Source organism: Dendrobates tinctorius, unplaced genomic scaffold (genome assembly GCF_039654945.1).
Source record: "Dendrobates tinctorius isolate UK_male_01 unplaced genomic scaffold, ASM3965494v1 ptg000003l, whole genome shotgun sequence".
Taxonomy (NCBI): domain Eukaryota; kingdom Metazoa; phylum Chordata; class Amphibia; order Anura; family Dendrobatidae; genus Dendrobates; species Dendrobates tinctorius.
In genome coordinates, this window is record NW_027361671.1 from 20,053,467 (window position 1) to 20,065,981 (window position 12,515).

At 49.5% G+C, this 12,515-nt stretch overlaps 1 protein-coding gene across 1 annotated transcript in view; it reads left to right on the top strand.

Moving 5' to 3' along the window:
• Positions 1-12,515, top strand: part of ADGRV1 (adhesion G protein-coupled receptor V1) — a 732,030-nt gene that overhangs the window by 361,071 nt on the left and 358,444 nt on the right. The gene's annotated exons all lie outside the window — the stretch shown is intronic.

The following is a 12,515-nucleotide window of genomic DNA, read 5'->3' on the forward strand; positions in this document are numbered from 1 at the left end:
TAGTTCAACCCATCTCCTGTCCTAACTTGCCCTAACATGTTGATCCAGAGGAAGGCAAAAAAAACCCATGTGGCAAACAGTAAGCTTCACATTGGGGAAAAAAATTCCTTCCCGACTCCACATACGGCAATCAGACTAGCTCCCTGGATCAACGCAACACTAAGGAAACTAGTGTATATACCCTGTAATATTATACTTTTCAAGAAAGGCATCCAGTCCCTTCTTAAATTTTAGTAGGGAATCACTCATTACAACATCATATGGCAGAGAGTTCCATAGTCTCACTGCTCTTACAGTAAAGAATCCGCATCTGTGAGTATGCTTTAACCTTCTTTCCTCCAGACGTAGAGGATGCCCCCTTGTCCCCGTCACAGGTCTAAGGCTGGAGTCACACACAACCATTAAAAATTCGGTCCGATTTTTACGGTACGAAATCGCACAAAGATTTCTTGTCCAGGGATCTGTCTGTCCTCCGATTTTCCGGCGATGAACCGATTTTATTCGCATCTAAGCATCAAATTGACATCCAATGCCGATGCCTGATGCTCTTTCCTGTTGACCTGGAGAAGTCTTGCGATTTAATCGCAAATCACACGTGTGGTGCGTTTTCAATGCGATTTTTAATCGCATCCATAGACTTGCATTGGCGAATCCAATCCGAAAATCGGTGACAATCTCAGCATGCTGTGATTGTCTCGGTCCGAGGAACGGATCCGATAAAAAAACGGATGATGGGAGCAGCACCATAGAATAACATTGGGACGAATGCAATGCGATTTTTTTATAGCATTGCATTCGTCCGATTTAATCGCTAGTGTGACTCCGGCCTAAGAGTAAAATTATAATACACAAAACCACATTGCAAAACTGCAGATCTGACAGAGAGAAATTGAATTAGTTGAAGGATGTTATTAATTTATCTTCACTCTAAGCAGCTATGGGAAGACTGCAGTATGTATGAAGTTTTCTTATAACTAGAAAGGGAACCTTAAAGAGGACCTTTCACCAGCATGTTACAGGAAATCTGTCAGTAGGATCAACACTCCTAAACTGTCTATATGGACATTTAGATAAACAGAGTAGAATATATTGATACCTTGATATCTGCGATCTGATGTCTTATTCCAGAGAAATCCACATTTTTTTTATATGCAAATGAGCTGGGCCAGGCATAGATATCGCAGAGCATCTGCCTCGAGATCTTATTTTAATTGAAAAACAGCGTTACCAGTGTGAGACATGTAATGGCTGACAGTATGCTCTCCTGATCTACATGTCTCACGCTGGTACTGCCTCCTTTTATTTAAAATGAGCTCTGGAGGCAGAGTCTCTGGGAGATCTATCTCCGGTCCATAGATCTTAACAGCTCATTTACATATTAAGACAAATATGTATTTTTCTAAAATAAGACATCAGATCGCATATATCAAGTTATCATTTTATTAATATTTCTATAACCTACATTCCCATATAGATGATTTAGTGGTGTTAATCCTACTGACATATTTCCTTTAAACTGGCGACAATCAATTGAATGTATCCTTAAAGGATATATCTGAGACAAAAATGTGCCTAAACAATAACAGGCATGTAGTTGCTAATAGAGGCAGTACCTGTTGTACCTGGCACCAGTCATTGATCGCTCCTGCTGGACATTCAGCTGCTCACTTTCAAAACACAACAGTGGTTTCTCTTCCTGTTGACAGGGTGGGACTACTGGCATCATGCTGATTGACAGACGGCTTCCCCCAATTAGTCAGCGGGGAGACGACTGTTAATCAGCATGATACCAGTAGTCCTGTCCTGTCAACAGGAAAAGAAACTTCTGTTCTGTTGATGTGACGGTGCTGGGCTCAACAGGTAGCTAGGTAGGAATTACCTGCCTGTTAGTGTTTAAGCACACTTTTTGTTTTTCGCATAGTGAAAAACTTAGGTTAACCAATCATAACCAGAAGGCATCATGCAGGGGCAAAAAACACATCTTCATACGGCAAGAACATGCCTTTTCCTGTGAGATGTAATTACACTCACATTCAGCTTTCATCTTGCGTCAGTCAGTGTGGAAGAGGCAGTGGAGCTGAACTGAGTGTGATTATGAAAGGCAGATTTTATTGGACTCAGAAAGTGTTCCTAGGAAAGTTCCAACAGCTGGATGTTCGAAAAGGGCATACTGTATTTTTCAGACTATAAGGCGAACGAGAACATAAGATGCACCCCAAATTTTCAGAAGCAAAATAGGTTAAAAAAATAAATGTGACAAGTGAGGGTCCGTCTTACAGTTCGAATTCAGCTTACCGGGGGGGTAGGGTGTCATTGGGAGCACTGGTGGAGCGGGATCACAGGAAGTGTTTGGTGGTCTGGCGATGATCTGACTCATCCCAGGCTGGTTCGGTGATGCGGGTGCTCCACCGACATTTTGTGAAAGCCTAGAGCCCCCACACATCCATCCCAGGTTGGTGCGTGGCAGTTTCGGAGATACTTGGTGGTGTGGGGGCTCCGCCAACATTTTGTGAAATCCCGGAGCCCTTGCACTTCCATTGCTGTAATGCGGTGGCCTCCAGGAAAATGGCCTCCGGAGGTGGTACATGCGCAGAATGAGTTCTCGGCACCAAGATCTTGTCTCCCGAGATCTCAATCTGCACATGTGCCGCCTCCGGCGGCCATTTTCCTGGAGGCCACTGCATTACAGCAATGGAAGTGCGGGGACTCCGGGCTCTCACAAAATGTTGATGGAGCCCCCGCACTACCGAGCATCGTCGAAACTGCTGTGTACCACTATGGGATGGATGTGTGGGAGCTCCAGGCTTTCGCAAAATGTCGGCGAAGCCCCCACACCACCGTGCATCTCCGAGACTGCAGCGCACTAGCTTCTGATGAGACTCCTGGTAAGTACATCCGGACTATAAGATGCACCCCCCATTTCTGAAAAATATGGTAAATGTCCAAGAAGGATGGGAGATTTTGCTAAATGAAATTCTCACTGCACAATCAGTAACATTCCCGAAGAATTGGAAGTATTTAAAGAGTGTGACGAGCGTCAGCTTACGCTGAGTCTTTCTTCTTAGAAAGAGTGGACCTCTGGGCCGTGGCACCCACCCACCTAGGGCGAGCTGACCTAATGAGAACCACCCCCTATACAGGGAGTGTCGGAGCAAGACTAAGGGGGTGAGCCACCACGGCAGCTGGACCAGACGGCCGGCTCAGGGAAACAAGACAAGGCAAGACGAGTCGTTAATTCAAAGAAACTTCATTAAGGAAGACTTCAGGTACAACAGGTGCAAAACGTGGACATACAGAACATAAGGCAAGGTGCGTGCAAGAGATGCCGAGGTCCAAGACTTGAGGAACTCTTCAGGGTGCAACAGGAGCAAACGTGAACACACAGAGTTCGTGGAACAGGGTGCGTGCAATGGCACGCCGAGGTCCAAGCATGGAACGTGCAGATGGTACGCGGATATCGGACTCCGAACAACAGTCCACGATCAACCAGGGCATCAGGGTCTGTAGCTCAGAGGATGATTGGCAGGATCCGGACATCCAGAAGTCAGCCAGGGTTCCATGCAAGGAAACAAGATTGAGTTGGTGACATGGTGCGTGTCAACGGACACGCCAGGATCAGGTTCACAGAACAGAGACCTGTGCATGCCAAGGGGCATGCCAGGGACGGGTCAGGTTCACAGGACGGTGGCCTGCGCATGCCAAGGGGCATGCCAGGGACGGGTCAGGTTCACAGGACGGTGGCCAAGGGGCATGCCAGGGAGAGGCACAGAGTACGGTGGCATCGGAATCCAAATGCTGGCATCGACAGACAGGGTCCAGGTATCTGGCTACGGACATCAGCTCCGGACATCAGGCCGCAGTCATCTAGGTCCGGACCTCTGGCAGCGGTCGGCAAGTTATGGAATTCGGCAGGCAAACTAGGGGTCAGAGAAGAGCAAAAGAGACAAAGGCTTTGTGCAAGATTAGCACGAAAAGGCACAGTGCGAGAACCAGCGTGAGTGCAAGTGAGCACAGAGACCACGGCTGGGAGCACCAGCAGGTGGTACCAATGATGGTAGTTGCAAGCGGGCACAACTAGAGGCGGCACCGCTGCGGGGCCACGCAGCCAGACCATTATAGCACTGGACGGGGCATGGCTGGGGCACACAGGCGAGCACGGCTAGAGGCGGCACGGCTGAGGCACACCAGACAGGCGCAGGCGACCAGGCACGTGCACGGAGCCGCTAGGCAAAGGGTACAGGACAGAGCACATGCAAGACAGCATGGCAAAGCCTAGTACGAAATGTGCAAGAGTGCATGAAACAACAGGGACAAGACAAATAACGAGGCAGAGACCTGCGCATGCGGAGAGCATGCCAGGGACAGTCTAGCAGCGGAGCGTAGGCCGAAGCCCAGAGCCGGGCCAAGGGAGGACCTTGGGACTAGACAGGGTACAGAGCGAGGCCTGCACGTGTAGAGACACGCCAGGGAGAGGTTCAGAGCAGAGACCTGCACGTGTAAAGACACATCAGGGCAGAGACAGAGGCAGGGTACCTGAAGCCACAAAGCAGAGCGAGACATGACACACTGTCACGCTCACGCCTTGGCTGAATGGCGCGAGCCGGGGGTTGTGGCCCCACTGTGCCACAGACCAGACTACCCTGGAAGGGGCGTGACTGCGACAGCTACCTTGGTCTTCACTGGAGCCTCTGATGGTGAGGTCAGGCTTGTGCGGCAGATAGCTGTCGGGTGCCACTCCAGGGTGGTGTCTGGCTGTGGCTGCTGATCCCACTTGGAGACAAGTTACTTGGACAGATGTGACTGACAGGCAGACTGAGACACAGGGCAAGAAGGTACGACAGATACAGGGCAAGCAGGCGTGGCTTGGAGACACTGGGCAAACAGGCACGGCTTGAGACACCGGACAGGCGGGCACGGCTTGAGACACAGGACAGGCGGGCACGGCTTGAGACACAGGACAGGCGGGCATGGCTTGAGACACAGGACAGGCGGGCACGGCTTGAGAAGGAACAGGTAGGGACCTGTTCACACAGCAGGTATGGATGCAGGCAGGCAGGAGTGGAATATGAAGGAACGGGTTTGGACCTGTTCACACAGGAGGTGCAGGTATGGATGCAGGCAGGCGTGGAATATGAAGGAACAGGTTTGGACCTGTTCACACAGGAGGTGTAGGTATGGATGCAGGCAGGCAAGAGTGAAATAAGAAGGAACAGGTTTGGACCTGTTCACACAGGAGGTGCAGGTGAAGGCAGGAGTGGAGAGAGAAGCTGCACAAATAGGTTCTGCAGCGGCAGCAGGAGTAGAGCAAAGCTGAACCACAAGGTCTGTGGAGAGAAGCTGCATCAAGAGGTTCCGCAGCAGGAATGGAGCAAAGCAGAACCACAAGGTCTGTGGAGAGAAGCTGCAGCAAGAGGTTCTGCAGCGGCAGCAGGACTGGAGCAAAGCAGAACCACAAGGTCTGTGGAGAGAAGCTGCAGCAAGGGGTTCTGCAGCAGCAGGACTGGAGCAAAGCAGAACCACAAGGTCTGTGGAGAGAAGCTGCAGCAAGGGGTTCTGCAGCAGCAGGAATGGAGCAAAGCTGAACCACAAGGTCTGTGGAGAGAAGCTGCAGCAAGAGGTTCTGCAGTGGCAGCAGGAATGGAGCAAAGCTGAACCACAAGGTCTGTGGAGAGACGCTGCATCAAGAGGTTCCGCAGCGGCAGCAGGAATGGAGCAAAGCAGAACCACAAGGTCTGTGGAGAGAAGCTGCAGCAAGAGGTTCTGCAGCGGCCACAGGACTGGAGCAAAGCAGAACCACAAGGTCTGAGGAGAGAATCTGCAGCAAGAGGTTCTGCAGTGGCAGCAAGAGCAGTGCAGACAGAGCTGCGAGAGTGCAGATGCACAGACAGGGAGGACACAAGGAAAGACACAGCAAGGAAGGGAGCCACAGACAAGGAGAAAGGGAGACTGATAGACAAAGGTAAGACTGAGTTCGGACAGAGACACAAAGACACAAGGACCAAGACTCAAGGGCCAGGATATTCTGCCTCCTGGCAGGCGGACAGAGAAATGCTAGGCAAGGTACCAAGACACAAGAGTACGCAGTAAGAGCCTTCAGAGAAGGCAAGACAGGGCCTGGCTGGCTCAGCAGCAAGGAGCTAACTGAGTTTAGACATTGCACAGGCAATGTTTCAGTGGGAGTGGTGAAACTAAATAGTCAAGGGCTCCAGGTGATTGGTCAGGGACAGATTACCCAGGTGCACCCTGACTGCATAAGAACCAGAGAGTTCAGGCGCCGCCCCCCTATACACACAGTCAGTAAACATGGAGAGCAAGCAGGAGAACACGAGGCATAGCACATGGAGCACAGGGCTGGCAACAGACAGTATTCACAGCATGGCTTGAAGCAGAAAGTAAGTTGGTGTGCGGGGGATGGGAGGCCATGTAGTGATGCCAGCAGGGTTGTTACACACATAGACAGAAACACGGAACAGAATCAGAGCAAACAAGGACTACAAGGCAAAGCAGAGCAGGGACAAAACATGGCACGAAGGACAAACACTAGACAAGACACAAGACCAGAGACGGAATACGAGTACGGAGCGTGTGCAGAGATGCACGACAGAGCAGAGTGCAAGGGCACAGAATAGAGGGAGCGCCCCACAGACCAAGCAGCCATGCAGGGACACAAAACAATACTCAGGCCCTGAGCATAGGAAGGGGCGGCCTGATATAGGGCATAGCACCTCCTCTTCCAGGTCAGGACCAGGGGAGCACTTCCGGGTTCAGATCCACAGGATAACAGAGCGCAGTCACATGATCAGAGTTCCAGACATGACGAGACGACTGCAGATCCAGTGCTGAAACCTAGACAGGTCACATGATCAGAGTTCTAGACATGACGAGATGATTGTCGAATCAGTGCTGAAACCTAGACAGGTCACATGATCAGAGTTCTAGAGATGACGAGATGATTACCAAACCAGACAGTGCAGGATCCAGACAGGGACACCTGATCAGAGATTCTAGACATGACGAGAAGATCACAGAAGACAGAGCAGAAACGCAGGCATCCTGCAGCTCAGACATGAGGTGAGTGTGCACACTGCTCTAGGGAACAAGCAGGATAGCAAACAAGATATGCGCATGCACATCGCTCCAGGAGTTCTTGAGAGAAAACAGACATGACACCAGGATGGATGAACACAATACTTGCTAAAATGGAAAAAAGAAATGTATATAAAATAGAAAGAGGGGGCATGTGTAAACAAGAATATAATGCTGTTTGCAGGGAATCCAGAGCAAGAGTTAGAAGAGCTAAAGCCAGTAATGAAGTGAGGCTTGCAAGGGAGACCAAAAGCAATAAAAAGGATTTTTGAAGTGTGTCAAAAGCAAAGCAAAAGACAAAGATGAAATTGTCAGGAACACCGCACTGCCCTTGCTCACTGAGCCAGAGCGTGTGTCCTGAGTTCAAAGACTGTGCACAAAGATACCTGCGGAGCGGGCAGCAGTGGTGACAATGCATGCTCCAGGACCTGAATCACGTGACTGCTGGGGCGTGGCCTAAGCTCCACGGAGCTAGGAGCTGCAGGGAAATTCCTAGAAAGGTAACTACAGGACAATGTTACCAAGGGGCATAGACAGAGACAGAAACCAGATCAAACCGAGGTCAAAGCACGAGATAGCAATACAGTACCAAAGGATTAGACAGAATGGATAGTCAGGATGTAGCAATAGATCAGAAAACCAGAACGGGCATTAGACGGTACAATAGGGGTAAACTGTAACGGAGTAACGATAGCCAAGCCAAAAGGTCAGAACCAGAAAAGACAATGGTACCAAAATGAGAGACGGAGTACAGAGTGAAGGAACTAGCCCGGTCATACACGGGAAGCAAACAAACAACGCAGAGTACACGCACACCAGGGGTCAGACACACCAGAACAGCAGTATAACTGACAGAGAATGCTAGTTTGGAGTGAGTATAAATACCCCTCCCAGATCCAAAGAGAGGCCGGCAAAAGTTAACCCTGTGAGAACAGAACATTAACCATGTCCTAACCATGACAGTACCCCCCTCTTAATGGGGGGCCACTGGACCCCCAGGTTTCTCAGGGTACCTGGCATGAAAAGCATGCACCGAACAGACCGGAACCCACGACCGATCCTCAACGGAATATCCTTTCCAATGGATAAGGTACTGAAGTCTTCGGCGCACCCACCGCGAATCAACGATGCGCCCTACCTCGTACTCCGGTTGACCCTCTACCAACACTGGTGGAGCCACAGATGAGGGATCTTCTCTAACTGTCCCCACAGGTTTTAATAGGACCTGTGGAAAACGTTAGAGATTTTGAAGGAGGTGGGCAACTGTAATCTGTATGCCACCGGGTTGATCACCTCTACAATCTTGTATGGGCCAATAAATTTGGGGCCCAACTTCATAGAGGGTATTTTAAGTTTGATGTTATGGGTGGACAACTAGACTTTTTCCCCCACTGTCAACGCAGGAACCACCCCCCTCCTCCTGTCTGCAAAATGTTTGAACTTCTTCTGGGCTTTGGAGATGTTCCCCTGTACCTCCTTCCAGAGGATTTTTAATTGTTGTACCATCCCCTCGGCACCAGGGCAATCCGAATCCATACCGATAATTCCCCAAACTGCGGAACAAACCCATAATTGACCAGAAAGGGAGACTTTCCGGTAGACTGATTAATCCGACAGTTGAATGCAAATTCTGCCATGAGTAATACCTCACACCAGTCTTCCTGTCTGGAGGAGGCCAGGCATCTCAGAATCTGCTCCAATGACTGGTTGGTGCATTCCGTTTGTCCTTTGGATTCCGGGTGATAGGCAGAGGAGAATGACAACGTGACCCCCAACTTCATACAAAACGCTCTCCAAAACCTGCCCACAAATTGCACACCCTTGTCCGACATCACGTTCACAGGCACTCCATGCAGTCGAACAATGTGCTGTATTAACAAGCGGGCCAAGGTTTCAGCGGATGGTAATGCAGGTAATGGCACAAAGTGGGCTTGCTTAGAAAATCTATCAACCACTACCCATACCACTGAGTTGCCCTTGGAAGGTGGAAGGTTAGTGATAAAGTCCATGGACAGGTGTGTCCATGGTTTATCCGGAATTGGCAAAGGCACCAATTCCCCGGCCGGACGGACCTGAGAGCTTTTAGAGCACGCGCACACCCCACAAGTATTCACAAACCTTTTTATATCAGTACCCATAGAGGGGCCACCAAAAACCCCTAGCTACTGCCCCCCGGGTAGCTGCAATACCAGGGTGTGCACTTAACACAGAGTCATGAAATTCTTGAAGGAGTGTGGGATGGAATTGTTCGGGTACAAACAATTTACCTGGGGGTTTATTCCTGGGAGCTTGTGCTTCCAGAATCTCTCTCTGTAACTCAGAGGAGATTTCGGCTACAACCACTCCCGGTTGAATAATGGAGGAAGGAGGTTCTGGAGGGGACACATAATCAAAACTTCGGGATAAGGCATCTGCCTTTACATTTTTAGACCCTGGTCGGAATGTGATGGTAAAATGAAATCGAGAAAAAAAAAGTGCCCACCGAGCCTGTCTGGGGGTCAATCTCTTAGCAGACTCGATATAGGCCAGGTTTTAATGATCAGTGATGACCGTAATGGGATGAGCGTCCCCCTCCAAAAAATGCCTCCATTCTTCAAAGGCCAATTTAACTGCTAACAATTCCCTGTTACCGACATCATAGTTTCTCTCGGCCGAAGAGAACTTCTTAGAGAAAAAGCCACAGGGTTTGAGGTTAGTCAGGGTAGAGGGGCCCTGTGACAATACTGCCCCCACCCCCACCTCCGAAGCGTCGACTTCAACAATAAAAGGTCTTGAAGAATCGGGTTGTACCAACACAGGGGCTGTAGTAAAACACTTCTTTAATGCCAGGAAGGAATTTTTTGCGGCCACGGACCAATTTTTTACATCTGCCCCTTTAAGAGTGAGGTCCGTCAAGGGTTTTACCACCTGCGAGAACCCTTTAATGAACTTCCTATAATAATTAGCGAAGCCCAGAAATCGCTGCAACCCCTTCAGGTCATGAGGCTGCACCCAATCTGTAATGGCCTGAACCTTCCCTGGATCCATGCGGAATCCCTCCCCGGATACAATTACACCCAGAAAAGACAGTTCCTGCATAAAAAATGAGCACTTATCCAGCTTAGTATACAAATGGTTCTCCCGGAGTCTCATAAGCACCGTACGCAGATGATGCAAGTGTGACTGACTGTCCTCAGAGTAAATCAAGTTGTCATCCAGGTAAATGGCTACGTAACGTCCAATCAAGTCAGAAAAAACAACATTAATAAAGTTCTGAAAAACCACAGGAGCGTTAGTGAGGCCAAAGGTCATAACCAGGTTTTCAAACAGCCCCTCAGTTGTCAGGAACGTTGTTTTCCATTCGTCCCCCTCCCACATCCTTATAAGGTTATAAGCCCCTCGTAGATCAAGCTTAGAAAACCATTTGGCCCCCTTGAGTTGATTGCATAGATCAGGAATCAACGGGAGAGGGTACGTGTTCTTAACAGTAATTTTGTTCAGTTCTCGAAAGTCGAGGCAAGGTCGCAACCCACCATCTTTTTTCTTTATAAAGAAAAACCCCGCTGCCATGGGTAAGACCGAGGGCCGAATATGCCCCTTGCGAAGGCTTTCTTTAATAGCTTGGCTCTCAGGCCCGGACAAATTAAACGAGCCTTGGGTAATTTGGCTCCAGGTACTAAATCAATAGCACAATCATATGGTCTATGTGGTGGGAGCGCCTCAGCCTCGCTTTCGGAAAACACATCTTTAAAGTCTCTCAGGAACTCCGGAATACCCTCCAGACCGACAGATGACACAGATACGGATTTTATCGGATTGACAAAAGGAACCGGGTTACAACACAGACCATTATCATTACATCCCCATCGGGTGATCTCCCCCTTCACCCAATCAATAAGAGGATTGTGGCGTTGCAACCAGGGCATTCCCAATACCAGTCCTGCAGGCAGATTATTCATAATGAAACAACTTAAATTTTCCACATGAGTGGAACCCACTTTCATAGAAAAAACTTCAGACATGAAACAAATTCCATCCCGGGTAAGAGGGGATGAATCCACAGCCACAATTTTAACAGGGTCTTTTAACCTGACTGTCCATATCTTATTAAGAGTCACAACTTGGGCATCAATCAGATTAATGGAGGAACCACAGTCAACAAAGGCGGTGGTCATAACAGGACCGCCAGCAATTTCCAATTCAACCTGGAGCACCATTTTTGTACGTGAGAAAGAATGTACCTGGGAGTCAGGACAACCTCCTCAATTGTTGCCCAGACTCAGTCGTTTCTCTGATGGTTTCACTGAAGAAGGGCAGGAGGGGCAATTCCTTTTCCAATGTCCAGAGGCTCCACAGTAAAAGCATAGTAGGTTGTCTCTACGGTGCCTTCTCTCTTTCTCTTAACTGAGACTGACCCAACCTTCATGGGCTCAGATACAGGTGCAGTGTCACACAATTTGGGGTACAAGGGAGACTCTTGTTGCATCATTCCTCTAGCAGGGAGTCTCCGGTCCATACGGACAGCCTGAATCATGGCGTCATCCAGGGTATCAGGAGGTGGATGTAATGCCAGAGCGTCCTGCAGACGGTCAGAAAGGCCCCTGCGAAACAACCACCTCAGGTCGGCGTCGTTCCAGGATATTTCGGCAGTCCAACGTCTAAACTATGAGCAGAACCATTCAGCAGAGTGCCTCCCCTGTGTCACACTCATCACCATATCCTCAGCCAGACGCTCTCTATCAGGCTCATCATAGATGTGCCCCAGAGCCTCAAAGAACAAATTCACTGACATACGTTCAGGAGCAGAGGAAGACAGAGAGAAAGCCCATGATTGTGGAGCCCCCCGAAGTAGGGAAATAATGACCCCCACCCTCTGGAACTCATCCCCGGAGGAGCGGGGCCTTAGAGAAAAAAAAAAGCTTGCATCCTTCTCTGAAAGACCTGAACTCCTTTTTATCCCCTGAGAAAGGGTCGGGCAATTTGACCGGAGATTCGGGGGACGCTAATGACACATGTCTACCCCCAGAACTAGAAGCCCCTGCATCGACAGCCCCCTGCACAGTAACCAACTGGTGCTGGGTATGGGCCATCGTGCGCTGCTCCACATTGAGCTTATGGAACATTTGAGTCAGGTGCTTGACCTGATCAGCCAAAGCTTGTATGGGATCCATGAGGATAGCACACACTTTTTTTTTCTCTTCAGAGGAAAAAAAAACTGAAACGGTCAGTTATAATGTCACGAACACCGCACTGCACTTGCTCACTTAGCCAGAGCACATGTCCTGAGTACAAAGACTGTGCACAAAGATACCTGCAGAGCGGGCAGCAATGGTGACAATGCATGCTCCAGGACCTGAATCACGTGACTGCTGGGGCGTGGCCTAAGCTCCACGGAGCTAGGAGCTGCAGGGAAACTCCTAGAAAGGTAACTACAGGACAGTGTTACCAAG